The 15,232-nt window shown below is 43.7% G+C and overlaps 1 protein-coding gene across 1 annotated transcript in view; it reads right to left on the bottom strand.

Moving 5' to 3' along the window:
• Window positions 1-14,921, bottom strand: part of LOC106586511 (tumor necrosis factor receptor superfamily member EDAR) — a 54,217-nt gene extending 39,296 nt beyond the window's left edge. Inside the window, exon 1 of the mRNA XM_014173897.3 lies at window positions 14,670-14,921. The gene's annotated coding sequence lies outside the window, so the exon portion shown is untranslated. The remainder of the gene's footprint in view (window positions 1-14,669) is intronic.
• Window positions 14,922-15,232: the final 311 nt, after the last annotated feature.

Raw genomic sequence — 15,232 nt, 5'->3', positions numbered from 1 at the left:
TGTGTACTGTAGTGTTAGTGTGTACTGTAGTGTTGGTGTACTGTAGTGTTGGTGTACTGTAGTGTTGGTGTACTGTAGTGTTAGTGTGTACTGTAGTGTTAGTGTGTACTGTAGTGTTAGTGTACGTAGTGTTGGTGTACTGTAGTGTTAGTGTGTACTGTAGTGTTAGTGTGTACTGTAGTGTTGGTGTACTGTAGTGTTGGTGTACTGTAGTGTTAGTGTGTACTGTAGTGTTAGTGTGTACTGTAGTGTTGGTGTACTGTAGTGTTGGTGTACTGTAGTGTTAGTGTGTACTGTAGTGTTAGTGTGTACTGTAGTGTTAGTGTACGTAGTGTTGGTGTACTGTAGTGTTAGTGTGTACTGTATGCAGCACCATGCAGTGTGTGTAATAGTTATATTCATGGATCTGTTATTGTATCAGATGATCCATAAAGAGAGAACGAGTTTAGCCTGTCTGCTATAGGGGTCCCGCTGTCACCCTAACTCTGCAGGTATCACACACACACACACACACACACACACACACACACACACACACACACACACACACACACACACACACACACACACACACACACACACACACACACACACACACACACACACACACACACACACACACACACACACACAGCAGGAGAAAAGAGCATTGTGTACCCTCTGACACCCCGACTCTTCTCTCTCTCTGTGACAGCTCAACTGAAGAGCTGGAGAGACACTGACGATCACTAACAAAACAACTGATGGGAATCAGAGATAGAGTTACCACTAACTACTACACTAATACACAGTCAGTCAATCAAACACAGATTAGATCGACTACACTACTTGAATTAATCAGAGGGAGATGAAATCCACGCCCTCTTTCTTTCATGGTTTCAGGAGACTGGATGGGGGATTTTGGGCCGGGGGTGGTGGGTAAGTGGTGATGGGAGAGGGTCGGTCCCCAGGACGGTTCCTGTGTTCCAGATCAAGGTGCTACTGTAACTGGAGAGAAACGTTCACATGTTGAACGGAGCTGATCGTCTGAAAGGGTCACGTCCTTTTCCCTTTGATCCTGTTTAATCACAGCCCCCATGCACTGGGTCTCCTAAACACACACACACACACACACACACACACACACACACACACACACACACACACACACACACACACACACACACACACACACACACACACACACACACACACACACACACACACACCACAGACCTGACTTCTGAGCTGAAATTAGTTTAATTGTGCAAATCATTGTGGAGTGTTTGTGTGTGTGCGTGCTTGCGTGCATGCGCTTGTGTGTGTGTGTGTGTGCGTGTGTGTTTAGGAGACCCAGTGGCGCTGTCGGGCTTTCAGGATAAAAGAAGAAAATGTAACTTTTTGTTTTGATAAAAAGCTTGTCTTCTGAACAGGAAGTGAGAGCTGCCAAACGACGCTGCCCCGAGCACCTCATTATCAGACTAAACGAACACACACGCACACACGCACACTCACCCTGATGCTTTCATCAGGCTCCAGCCCCTCAAACCCCCGTGAGTCCCCTGCACCCCGCACACACCCACATCCACACACACACCCACACACACACACACACACACACACACACTCCCTACTCCCCTGGACTGGAATGCATCACTCTATTTCAAGAGCATCTCTCTCCCTTCTCTCGCTCTTTCTCTCACTCTCTTCCTCCATCACTCTTTCCTATCCCTCTAGCTCCCGCCCTTTCTATTCCCTATCCCTATCCCTCTAGCTCCCTCACCCTTTCCTATCCCTCTAGCTCCCTCACCCTTTCCTATCCCTCTAGCTCCCTCACCCTTTCCTATCCCTCTAGCTCCCTCACCCTTTCCTATCCCTCTAGCTCCCTCACCCTTTCCTATCCCTCTAGCTCCCTCACTCTTTCCTATCCCTCTAGCTCCCTCACCCTTTCCTATCCCTCTAGCTCCCTCACCCTTTCCTATCCCTCTAGCTCCCTCACCCTTTCCTATCCCTCTAGCTCCCTCACCCTTTCCTATCCCTCTAGCTCCCTCACCCTTTCCTATCCCTCTAGCTCCCTCACCCTTTCCTATCCCTCTAGCTCCCTCACCCTTTCCTATCCCTCTAGCTCCCTCACCCTTTCCTATCCCTCTAGCTCCCTCACCCTTTCCTATCCATCTAGCTCCCTCACCCTTTCCTATCCCTCTAGCTCCCTCACCCTTTCCTATCCCTCTAGCTCCCTCACCCTTTCCGATCCCTCTAGCTCCCTCACTCTTTCCGATCCCTCTAGCTCCCTCACTCTTTCCGATCCCTCTAGCTCCCTCACTCTTTCCGATCCCTCTAGCTCCCTCACTCTTTCCGATCCCTCTAGCTCCATCTTACTCCCTTTGCTCTCTCCCACTTCCTCTCTCTGCCTCTCACTCATATTCTTCTCCCCATCTGTCCCCCACCTCTCCCTCTATTTGTCCCTCCTCTCTCCTTCTCTCTCCCTCTCTTCCTCCTTCCCTATCCCTCCCTCTCCCTCTCCTTCCTGTCGGGACATGTCTGTGTTAAAAGCCAACCTCAGTCTCCCCAGGCCCCAGGGTATTAATCTTCAAACGAGAGTTAATCTCACATAAACACACTGACAGTCATTATCTGTGTCATTAACGGCATGACAGACCCACACCTCGGGCACAAAGAAATACTTTATACAGACCTGCACTTCGGGCAAAAAGAAATACTTTATACAGACCTGCACCTCGGGCACAAAGAACGACTTTCTGCAGACCTACACCTCTGGCACAAAGAAATACTTTATACAGACCTGCACCTCGGGTACAAATAAATACTTTATACAGACCCACACCTCGGACACAAAGAAATACTTTATACAGACCTGCACCTCGGGTACAAATAAAGACTTTCTACAGACCCACACCTCAGGCACAAAGAAATACTTTATACAGACCCACACCTCAGGCACAAAGAAATACTTTCTACAGACCCACACCTCAGGCACAAAGAAATACTTTCTACAGACCCACACCTCAGGCACAAATAAATACTTTATACAGACCCACACCTCAGGCACAAAGAACTACTTTATACAGACCCACACCTCAGGCACAAATAAATACTTTATACAGACCCACACCTCAGGCACAAAGAAATACTTTATACAGACCCACACCTCAGGCACAAAGAAATACTTTATACAGACCCACACCTCGGGCACAAAGAACTACTTTATACAGACCCACACCTCAGGCACAATAAATACTTTATACAGACCCACACCTCAGGCACAAAGAAATACTTTATACAGACCCACACCTCGGGCACAAAGAAATACTTTATACAGACCCACACCTCGAGCACAAAGAAATACTTTAGACAGACCCACACCTCGAGCACAAAGAACTACTTTATACAGACCCACACCTCGGGCACAAATAAATACTTTATACAGACCCACACCTCAGGCACAAAGAAATACTTTATACAGACCCACACCTCAGGCACAAAGAAATACTTTATACAGACCCACACCTCAGGCACAAAGAAATACTTTATACAGACCCACACCTCAGGCACAAAGAAATACTTTCTACAGACCCACACCTCAGGCACAAAGAAATACTTTATACAGACCCACACCTCAGGCACAAAGAAATACTTTCTACAGACCTGCACCTCGAGCACAAAGAACTACTTTATACAGACCCGCACCTCGAGCACAAATAAATACTTTCTACAGACCCACACCTCAGGCACAAAGAAATACTTTATACAGACCCACACCTCGAGCACGAAGAAATACTTTCTACAGACCCACACCTCGAGCACGAAGAAATACTTTCTACAGACCCACACCTCAGGCACAAAGAAATACTTTCTACAGACCCACACCTCGAGCACAAAGAAATACTTTCTACAGACCCACACCTCAGGCACAAATAAATACTTTATACAGACCCACACCTCGAGTCAAATAAATACTTTATACAGACCCACACCTCGGGCACAAAGAAATACTTTCTACAGACCCACACCTCAGGCACAAAGAAATACTTTATACAGACCCACACCTCGGGCACAAAGAAATACTTTCTACAGACCCACACCTCAGGCACAAAGAAATACTTTATACAGACCCACACCTCAGGCACAAATAAAGACTTTCTGCAGACCTGCACCTCAGGCACAAAGAAATACTTTATACAGACCCACACCTCAGGCACAAAGAAATACTTTATACAGACCCACACCTCAGGCACAAAGAAATACTTTATACAGACCTGCACCTCGGGTACAAATAAAGACTTTCTACAGACCCACAGCTCAGGCACAAAGAACGACTTTCTGCAGACCCACACCTCTGGCACAAAGAAATACTTTATACAGACCCACACCTCAGGCACAAAGAAATACTTTATACAGACCCACACCTCAGGCACAAAGAAATACTTTCTACAGACCCACACCTCAGGCACAAATAAATACTTTCTACAGACCCACACCTCAGGCACAAAGAAATACTTTATACAGACCCACACCTCAGGCACAAATAAATACTTTATACAGACCCACACCTCGAGCACAAAGAAATACTTTATACAGACCCACACCTCGAGCACAAATAAATACTTTATACAGACCCACACCTCAGGCACAAAGAAATACTTTCTATAGACCCACACCTCAGGCACAAATAACTACTTTATACAGACCCACACCTCAGGCACAAAGAACTACTTTATACAGACCCACACCTCAGGCACAAAGAACTACTTTATACAGACCCACACCCCAGGCACAATAAATACTTTCTACAGACCCACACCTCAGGCACAAAGAAATACTTTCTACAGACCCACACCTCAGGCACAAATAAATACTTTCTACAGACCCACACCTCAGGCACAAATAAATACTTTCTACAGACCCACACCTCAGGCACAAAGAACTACTTTATACAGACCCACTCCTCAGGCACAAATAAATACTTTCTACAGACCCACACCTCAGGCATGGCTTATAAGACAGAGACCGTACAGATTGCCTGGCACAGTAAAGCATTAGAAAGGAGAGACTCTCCTTAGGCATTGGCTTACAGAGGAGATCACTTTTACGGACGTGATGATACACTTTAAAAAGTGGGACGACGTTGTTGTTCATCTGAAGTGCTTTTACTGATAGGAATGATGAAAATTACGCTTTGGTTAGTTCAACCTATTGTTTTTTTTTTTATTACATTTTTATCTTTATTTATTTAATTATTTTCTAGTTGGCGGAGGCTACATGCACAATATATACATTCCTATACTTTAATAGTCAGCTTGAATCCACCCGTGGGCTGTCACTCAAAAATTAGATATATCTATTTTTAAAGGTACACAAATACAAAGCATTGATCACCACGATCATAATACAGAACAAACAAGAAACAATATATTTAGTACAAAAATATAAATGCAACATGCAACAATTTCAAAGATTTTACAGTTACAGTTCATATAAGGAAATCAGTCAATTGAAATATATTCAAAAGGACCTAATCTATGGATTTCACATGACTTGGAATATGCATCTGTTGGTCACAGATACCTTAAAACAAAAATTTGAATCAGAAAACCAGTCAGTATCTGGTGTGACCACCATTTTCCTCATGCAGAGCAACACATGTCCTTTGCATGGAGTTGATCAGGCTGTTGATTGTGGCCTGTGGAATGTTGTCCCACTCCTCTTCAATGGCTGTACGAAGTTTCTGGATATTGGCCGGAACTGGAACACGCTGTCGTACACATCGACCCAGAGCATCCCAAACATTGCCATAGATAAAATGCAATAATGTTCGTTGTCTGTAGCTTATGCCTTCCCATACCATTCCTACAGTTAGAGTGAGCATGCCAGTTGCACGCTCCCCCAAAACTTGAGTCATCTGTGGCATTGTGCCACATGACAAAACTGCACATTTTAGAGTGGCCTTTTATTGTCCCCAGCACAAGGCACACCTATGTTATGATCATGCTGTTTAATCAGCTTCTTGATATGCCACATCTGTCAGGTGGATAGATTATCTTGGCAAAGGACCAGTGGCGGATTTAGGTATAGGCGGATTTAGGTATTGGCGACATGGGCAGCTCGGGGTGCCAGCACAAAAAAAAAATATATATATATATATATATATATATATATATATTAGAGGTCAACCAATTATGATTTTTCGACGCCGATACCGATACCGATTATTGGCGGACCAAAAACCCCGATACCGATTAATCGGCCGATTTTATATAAATAAATATATACTGCTCAAAAAAATAAAGGGAACACTTAAACAACACAATGTAACTCCAAGTCAATCACACTTCTGTGAAATCAAACTGTCCACTTAGGAAGCAACACTGATTGACAATACATTTCACATGCTGTTGTGCAAATGGAATAGACAACAGGTGGAAATTATAGGCAATTAGCAAGACACCCCCAATAAAGGAGTGGTTCTGCAGGTGGGGACCACAGACCACTTCTCAGTTCCTATCCTTCCTGGTTGATGTTTTGGTCACTTTTGAATGCTGGCGGTGCTTTCACTCTAGTGGTAGCATGAGACGGAGTCTACAACCCACACAAGTGGCTCAGGTAGTGCAGCTCATCCAGGATGGCACATCAATGCGAGCTGTGGCAAGAAGGTTTGCTGTGTCTGTCAGCGTAGTGTCCAGAGCATGGAGGTGCTACCAGGAGACAGGCCAGTACATCAGGAGACGTGGAGGAGGTCGTAGGAGGGCAACAACCCAGCAGCAGGACCGCTACCTCCGCCTTTGTGCAAGGAGGAGCAGGAGGAGCACTGCCAGAGCCCTGCAAAATGACCTCCAGCAGGCCACAAATGTGCATGTGTCTGCTCAAACGGTCAGAAACAGACAGAGGGTGGTATGAGGGCCCGACGTCCACAGGTGGGGGTTGTGCTTACAGCCCAACACCGTGCAGGACGTTTGGCATTTGCCAGAGAACACCAAGATTGGCAAATTCGCCACTGGCGCTCTTCACAGATGAAAGCAGGTTCACACTGAGCACGTGACAGACGTGACAGAGTCTGGAGACGCCGTGGAGAACATTTTGCTGCCTGCAACATCCTCCAGCATGACCGGTTTGGCGGTGGGTCAGTCATGGTGTGGGGTGGCATTTCTTTGGGGGGCCGCACAGCCCTCCATGTGCTCGCCAGAGGTAGCCTGACTGCCATTAGGTACCGACATGAGATCCTCAGACCCCTTGTGAGACCATATGCTGGTGCGGTTGGCCCTGGGTTCCTCCTAATGCAAGACAATGCTAGACCTCATGTGGCTGGAGTGTGTCAGCAGGTCCTACAAGAGGAAGGCAATGATGCTATGGACTGGCCCGCCCGTGGACTGGCCCAGACCTGAGGCTATGGACTGGCCCAGACCTGAATCCAATTGAGCACATCTGGGACATCATGTCTCGCTCCATCCACCAATGCCACGTTGCACCACAGACTGTCCAGGAGTTGGCGGATGCTTTAGTCCAGGTCTGGGAGGAGATCCCTCAGGAGACCATCCGCCACCTCATCAGGAGCATGCCCAGGCGTTGTAGGGAGGTCATACAGGCACGTGGAGGCCACACACACTACTGAGCCTCATTTTGACTTGTTTTAAGGACATTACATCAAAGTTGGATCAGCCTGTAGTGTGGTTTTCCACTTTAATTTTGAGTCTGACTCCAAATCCAGACCTCCATGGGTTGATAAATTGGATTTCCATTGATTATTTTTGTGTGATTTTGTTGTCAGCACATTCAACTATGTAAAGAAAAAAGTATTTTAATAAGATTATTTCTTTCATTCAGATCTACGATGTGTTGTTTAAGTGTTCCCTTTATTTTTTTGAGCAGTATATTTATAATAATTACAATTACAACAATACTGAATGAACACTTTTATTTTAACTTAATATAATAAATAAATAAAATCAATTTAGTCTCAAATAAATAATGAAACATGTTCAATTTGGTTTAAATAATGCAAAAACACAGTGTTGGAGAAGAAAGTAAAAGTGCAATATGTGCCATGTAAAAAAGCTAACGTTTAAGTTCCTTGCTCAGAACATGAGAACATATGAAAGCTGGTGGTTCAATATTCCCAGTTAAGAAGTTTTAGGTTGTAGTTATTATAGGAATTATAGGACTATTTCTCTCGATACCATTTGTATTTCATATACCTTTGACTATTGAATGTTCTTATAGGCACTATAGTATTGCCAGCCTAATCTCGGGAGTTGATAGTCTTGAAGTCATAAACAGCACAATGCTTGAAGCACAGTGAAGAGCTGCTGGGAAACGCACGAAAGTGCTGTTTGAATGAATGCTTTCGAGCCTGCTGGTGCCTACCACCGCTCAGTCAGATGGCTCTATCAAATATCAAATCATATATTTAATTATAATATAATAACACACAGAAATACGAGCCTTAGGTCATTAATATGGTCAAATCCGGAAACTATCATTTCGAAAACAAAACGTTTATTCTTTCAGTAAAATACAGAACCGGTCCGTATTTTATCTAACGGGTGGCATCCCTAAGACTAAATATTGCTGTTACATTGCACAACCTTCAATGTAATGTCATAATTATTTACAATTCTGGCAAATTAATTACGGTCTTTGTTAGAAATTAATGGTCTTCACACAGTTCGCAACGAGCCAGGCAGCCCAAACTGCTGCATATACCCTGACTCTGCTTGCACAGAACGTAAGAGAAGTGACACAATTTCCCTAGTTAAAGAAATTCATGTTAGCAGGCAATATTAACTAAATATGCATGTTTAAAATATATACTTGTGTATTGATTTTAAAGAAAGGCATTGATGTTTATGGTTAAGTACACATTGGTGCAACGACAGTGCTTTTTTCGCGAATGCCCTTGTTAAATCATCCCCCTTTAATTTCTTGATTTAAAGGGAATTTATTTAATTTCTTGTCACTCAATTGAATAAATGTGGATACGTAATTCCAAATTGAAAAGTGAACTTGGAACAAGATGAAAAAATGGGCTGTTCTTAGACTACACAAAATATTAGTTTGTATTTGTTATTTATAGGGTTTAACCAAAGGTGTAAAAGTAAGTTGAGTGTTGAAAGAAATTGGTTGCAGCTTGAAATATAGGTTTGGTATCAGGGGTTGGAACCTAAGTTTTTTCAATTGTTTGGTTCTGAACAGAACCATTATTTTTTCGTTCCGTTGCACTGATCCGAACAGCAAAATAATATTCTGAACCGATTCTAACCCCCAAAAAGTAACAGTTTATATTGTTCCTTTCTGCTCCTTTTAAACCTCAAAATATATTTTTGGGGTACATTTAGCTCAACATTAAATGAATTCACCAACCAGTGCAAATAGAGCAGCTTGCTATGGAGTGGGCAAGCTATTTACATGCATTGGAAAGACAAGATGCGACTGAAAGAGAGAGAGTGGAGGAGGAGGCATGAAGCGCTGGGCATCTTGTTGTTATGACATGCATTAACTGAATTAGGCCAATAGAATTATACCTACGGAAGATCAGCTTCTATGAAGGAACTTTGAATGTCTTAGAACTTCAGAGAGATGGCTTTATGTTGGACCAAAACTAGCCAGCTAGCTAACATGCTTGTGTTCAGAGTGGCACCAGAATTTAAATAAAAACATGTCTTCCTGTTTTGCAGTTAATTAATCCGATGTGAAATGTAATAACTATAGTATCCTTAACTAGCAATGAAAAAGTTAATCCATTCTTCTCTAATTAAAAATATATCTCTCCCTAATTTCTTAATCAAAGTCTACTAGCCTACTAACATCAGTAGTAGGCTATGCTTTGGAAGGGGAGGGGCAGGTAGCCTACACATGCACAAAATAACAGATCTCTTCCGGAACACTATAGATCACTTTCGTTCCCGGTTCTGATTCTGTTTCTCGAAAAATGTAATTGTTTTCTGGTTTTGGGTTCTGTTCCCTAAACCTGTTCCTCTCTCTCTCTCTCTCTCTCTCTCTCACTCTCTCTCTCTCTCCTCCCTCTAACATCCCTCCCTCTTCCTACCTCGTACCTCTCTCTCTCTCTCTCTCTCTCTCCTCCCTCTAACATCCCTCCCTCTCTCCTACTCTCTCCTCTCTCTCTCTCTCTCTCTCTCTCTCTCCTCTCTCTCTCTCTCTCTCTCTTCTCCTCTCTCTCCTCTCTCTCAATAACCATCACTAATTAGCAGGATGGAGCAGGTTGAGCAACTGTATTTATCAGTACCATGTTGACTGAAGGTGATTTAGCGTTCTAGTAACATCCTGGCACACAGTTTCATTTGGGATGTATCTCACCCGCCAATGAACAATGTAAAACAATTTCAGCATTTTATACTGCATTAGTTATTTGCAACAATAGTTTTCCATTACAGCAGTAAATCAGAGTGAATAGTAGCCAGCGTATACTTAATCTGATCTAACAGTTCCAATTATCTGTAACTATTAACTGTTATTAAGTCATTAGTGATCCTGTCAGGGTTGTCAGTGTTGGTATTCAGACAGACTAATCTATTGGAAAGTCCCCCTAGAGACGCAGCAGGGGCAATCATCTACACACACACACACACACACACACACACACACACACACACACACACACACACACACACACACACACACACACACATTACACAGCTGATTCAGGACCGAGTTTGGGAAACTGCTATAGGGAACACTGGGAAATATTCCACCTATACCACAGGATCAGACATTCCTCCCCTAAAGTGACAAATGTTCAGAATGATCCTAGATATCCAGTCTAGTTTAACTTTCTACGTGATTCCTAATGTTCACTCTTGTAGCAAAATATGTTTTGAAGTTGGTTCTGTAAACCTGGTAAACAGATTTGATTGAATAGGGCCCAAGGTTAGTTTAAAAAAGGTTTGCATCTCTCTGTTCCCCAATCCCCAACCCTCCCCATATCCCTAACCCAGAACCCTTATGATATCCCAAGCTCCCTTCCTCTACATTAACCCTATCTCTCTCTAATCCTCACCCCAGTTCCCTGATCAGGAACTCAAATCAAATCAAAGTTTATTTGTCACGTGCGCCGAATACAACAGGTGTAGACCTTACAGTGAAATGCTTACTTACAGGCTCTAACCAATAGTGCGAAAAAAAGGTGTGTGTGTGTGTGTGTGTGTGTGTGGTGTGTGTGTGTGTGTGTGTGTGTGTGTGTGTGTGTGTGTGTGTGTGTGTGTGTGTGTGTGTGTGTGTATGTGTGTGTAGGTAAGTAAAGAAATAAAAACAACAGTAAAAAGACAGTGAAAAATAACAGTAGCGAGGCTAAATACAGTAGCAAGGCTATAACAGTAGTGAGGCTACATACAGACACCAGTTAGTCAGACTGATTGAGGTAGTATGTACATGTAGATATGGTTAAAGTGACTATGCATATATGATGAACGGAGAGTAACAGTAGTGTAAAAGAGGGGTTGGCAGGTGGTGGGTGACGGGACACAATGCAGATAGCCCGGTTAGCCAATGTGCGGGAGCACTGGTTGGTCGGGCCAATTGAGGTAGTATGTACATGAATGTATAGTTGAAGTGAATGTGCATATATGATAAACAGAGAGTAGCAGCAGTGTAAAAGAGGGGTTGGGAGGGGCACCCAATGCAAATAGTCCAGGTAGCCATTTGATTACCTGTTCAGGAGTCTTATGGCTTGGGGGTAAAAACTCAGTGGTAACAGATGGGATCTGTCACCTAAAGGATGTAACGGAAATGAATGTTTAACCCCGTAATGGATATTTACTGTGAGTCGATAATGACTATGTCAGATTAGGAAATGGCTTCTCACTCTCATCAATCAGGAAGGAGATGCACTCAAGAGCCCAACTAAATCCTTTCTCACATACACGTGCATGTGTGCAAATACACACACACACACACACACACACACACACACACACACACACACACACACACACACACACACACCATCCTGCTGCTTACAGTTTGTTGGCTGGAAAGTTCTATTGAAAACAAACAACACAAGTATCAAATACACATTGAAATGCACTCACACACTCACCAGCAGTTGGGAGAGAGAAAGGGATGGAAGGGATAGAGATAGATTTATCTAGTGAAGGACTACCATCTTTGGGGCTCCCGTGTGGCGCAGAGGTCTAAGGCACTGCATCTCAGTGCTAGAGGCGTGACTACAGACCCTGGTTTGATTCCAGGCTGTATCACAACCGACCGTGATTGGGAGTCCCATAGGGCGGTGCACAATTTGCCCAGCGTCGTCTGGGTTTGGCCGTGGTAGGCCGTCATTGTAAATAAGAATTTGTTCTTAACTGACTTGCCTAGTTAAATAAAGGTTAAATAAATAAATAGCTTCAGATGATTCATGGAGATAAAGCTCAAATCTGATTGTTTCCATGTTTTCTGAAAACTAAACTCCCAGACTTAAACAGGTTCATATTATCACAGGGCTGTACTGATACAACTGTGTGCATGTGTGTCTGGTGTAGTCTCTTCATCTTCTGATTGCTTTAATTACAGACTGATTGTCAGCTCCCCTCTCAGAGGGCCGGAAAAACAAATTCTTAACGCACATGAAAAGGAGACACCACACACACACACACACACACACACACACACACACACACACACACACACACACACACACACACACACACACACACACACACACACACACACAGACACAGACACTACAGCAGTTGCACTCAGTAGCCCCTTTGATTTCTATCTGACGGTGATCTGTCTTTCATCGTCTCCTCTCCCTGATCCCTCTCTTCTTCTTTACCTCCACTGGGGCAGAACGTCTCCCTCCATATCTCCTTCGTCTCTCTCTTTGTCTATTGAGTGTTAATACTGTAGGTGGGCAGGGTCATTTACTGTGTCTCTTTGTCTCTCTAACACATTAGTAGGTGGGCAAAACGGTTTCTGTCTGCTTTTCTCTATTCCTTATTATTTAGCATGACAGCAGAACGACTGACTCTCTGCCTGTCAGCCTATTTGTGTTTAGTGTAGAATGATTACGGCATCTGTAGCCTTGTTAAGAACCAGGCTTCCCTAGTACAGGGATCTGATTGAGGCTGGCCTCTACTGTGTAAGAGGACTCAGAGCAGTGGGTTATGGGACCTTGGGATTTGGTCTGATGGACTGACAAAGTCTCTGTAGCCTTAAACAGCCAGCCATACAGAAGAAGAGAGAGAGAGAGAGAGAGAGAGAGCAGTGACCTCTGTCTCTACTCCCTGTTCTCTCCTCAAACATATTTGTTTATAACATAATTACTACTGTAAGTTAATTGATGCATAGAGCATACAGTCCTTCATTTACACACCATGTTAATCTATGGTCGTTAAGAGTTGCTCAGATTACAGTGTTGTTAGAACAACATCAGCTACAGGTCAGCTCATATCATTATCTATCTACACATCTACTGATAAGGAGTTCAACATCCTGTTTGATCTGAGGTCAGTATATTCAGGAACTCTCTCCTCCTGTGATGATGGTGTACAGTGGGAACTGAGATGTGCGCAGTCACAGAAACTGCTTAAAAGCTTGTTACATTTGAATATATATTAGGCTACATATTGTTTAAATATTATCTGACATAATATTATACATTTCTGCCATGTATCTGGAGAAGGGATATTCACATCAGCTGATTGCATGTGTTTGTTCTACAGAACAACAAAAACGTTTATTATGCTTGCTTTTTATATTAAAAAAAATAATGATCATAGGCCTATGCTTTTAATATGACCAATGCTGTGTGTTTTTTGTTATTAGGCTACTGCATCAGTAGGCTATATCCTTTCATCCATTTAATCCCGCGGCGCCACACTCGCTTTTGAAGAATATTTACATTTTCTTTCTCCCGTTTCTTCTTGTCTTTTTCCTTTCTAACTCAAACATGAAAGTCTGCGGCGGTGTGCTGGGGGGAGAGAGGGACAGAGGAGCAGAGACACAGAGAGAAAAGGGGATTGATTTCCACCGTGAGCGCTGCAGCAGTTGTTCAAAGCTCCAGACGTCAGAAAGCGGCAGGACTCAGCATGTCGAGGCCGGCCTAGGCTGCCTGTCTGCGCCCTGGACTTCCCCCAGGGCCCGGGGAGGGCGACAGCCAGGCGGCACCGTCAAAACAATTATGAGGAGAGGGACTGAGAGGAGAGCAAACCACACAAACCACACACTGGGACCAGGACCCGCAAAGCGAGATGAACTATGACCCATGCTCCCTTAATGTACCAATGACTTCGAAGATGGTAGGCTACAGGTCTAATGGACTCAGTAATAGACCTGGTGTCCTAAATGTTATTACTTTATAACCCACCACTTAACGACCATACACCCACTCACACACTGCGCTCTATTACTTCATGGCCCAGGCTACTATGAAGTGCCATATGAAAAAACAACCAACCTCCGGTTTAAACCTCCGGTTTATCACATCTTTAAAGCAGAAAAACATGCCTATTTAAAACTGGAGAACATTTCGATGTTGTCCATTTGCCAAACTTATCTGACAATTTTTTGCTACGTTTTTGACAAACAACGTAATGCATGCAGTTCTTTTCGAAAGATAAAATTACTGTTAAGTAGGCTACATGTGTCTGTAGCATAAATGCTCCAGGAATTTCCCCAAATCTTGCAGCAATCCCGTTTTACATTCCAGAGCGCCTTACCTGCGTGTAGAGTGGGGTTTTCGACGGGACAGGTCTTGCGGAGTGTAGCCTATCTCAACGATAGAGTGATGGTCGGAGCAATGCTGTGGTCTGTCTGCACGGACTGCTGTAGCCTAATGATTAGACTGTATTGGGGAGTCTGACAGGCATCACCGATATCTAAATCTCTGTAACAGATCCTCCGTTAATCTCTGTGTCTTCAGTCCGCCGTATGCATGCCCGGTGATCCAGAGTAGCTCCTCCTCACAGAGAAAAATATCAGTTTTCCCCGCCCCAGAAGATGAGGATAAACCTGATGCAGGTAAACGAACTGGAGCCTATGTGGCTCCATTACTCCACAACGACATCTAGCGGTGAACCCCAAACAATAAGGCTCCTCTTAGGGTAGCCTATTGAATTCATGTAGGATAGCAGAAACTACAGTACAGTTAGGCTACTGATTTGGTGAGACAGAACAATTTAATTCATCTAACCATATTTATCTGAATCTATCCTTTCATCAGTGTGCCAGTAATCCAACTGAGAGAGAGAGATAAAGAAATAGCGAGAGAGGGAGAGGAGGG

The sequence above is a fragment of the Salmo salar genome, chromosome 25, assembly GCF_965601325.2.
Source record: "Salmo salar chromosome 25, fSalSal1, whole genome shotgun sequence".
Taxonomy (NCBI): Eukaryota; Metazoa; Chordata; class Actinopteri; order Salmoniformes; family Salmonidae; genus Salmo; species Salmo salar.
The sequence above is the reverse complement of the archived record's forward strand: the minus strand, read 5'-3'. Positions and strand labels throughout refer to the sequence as shown.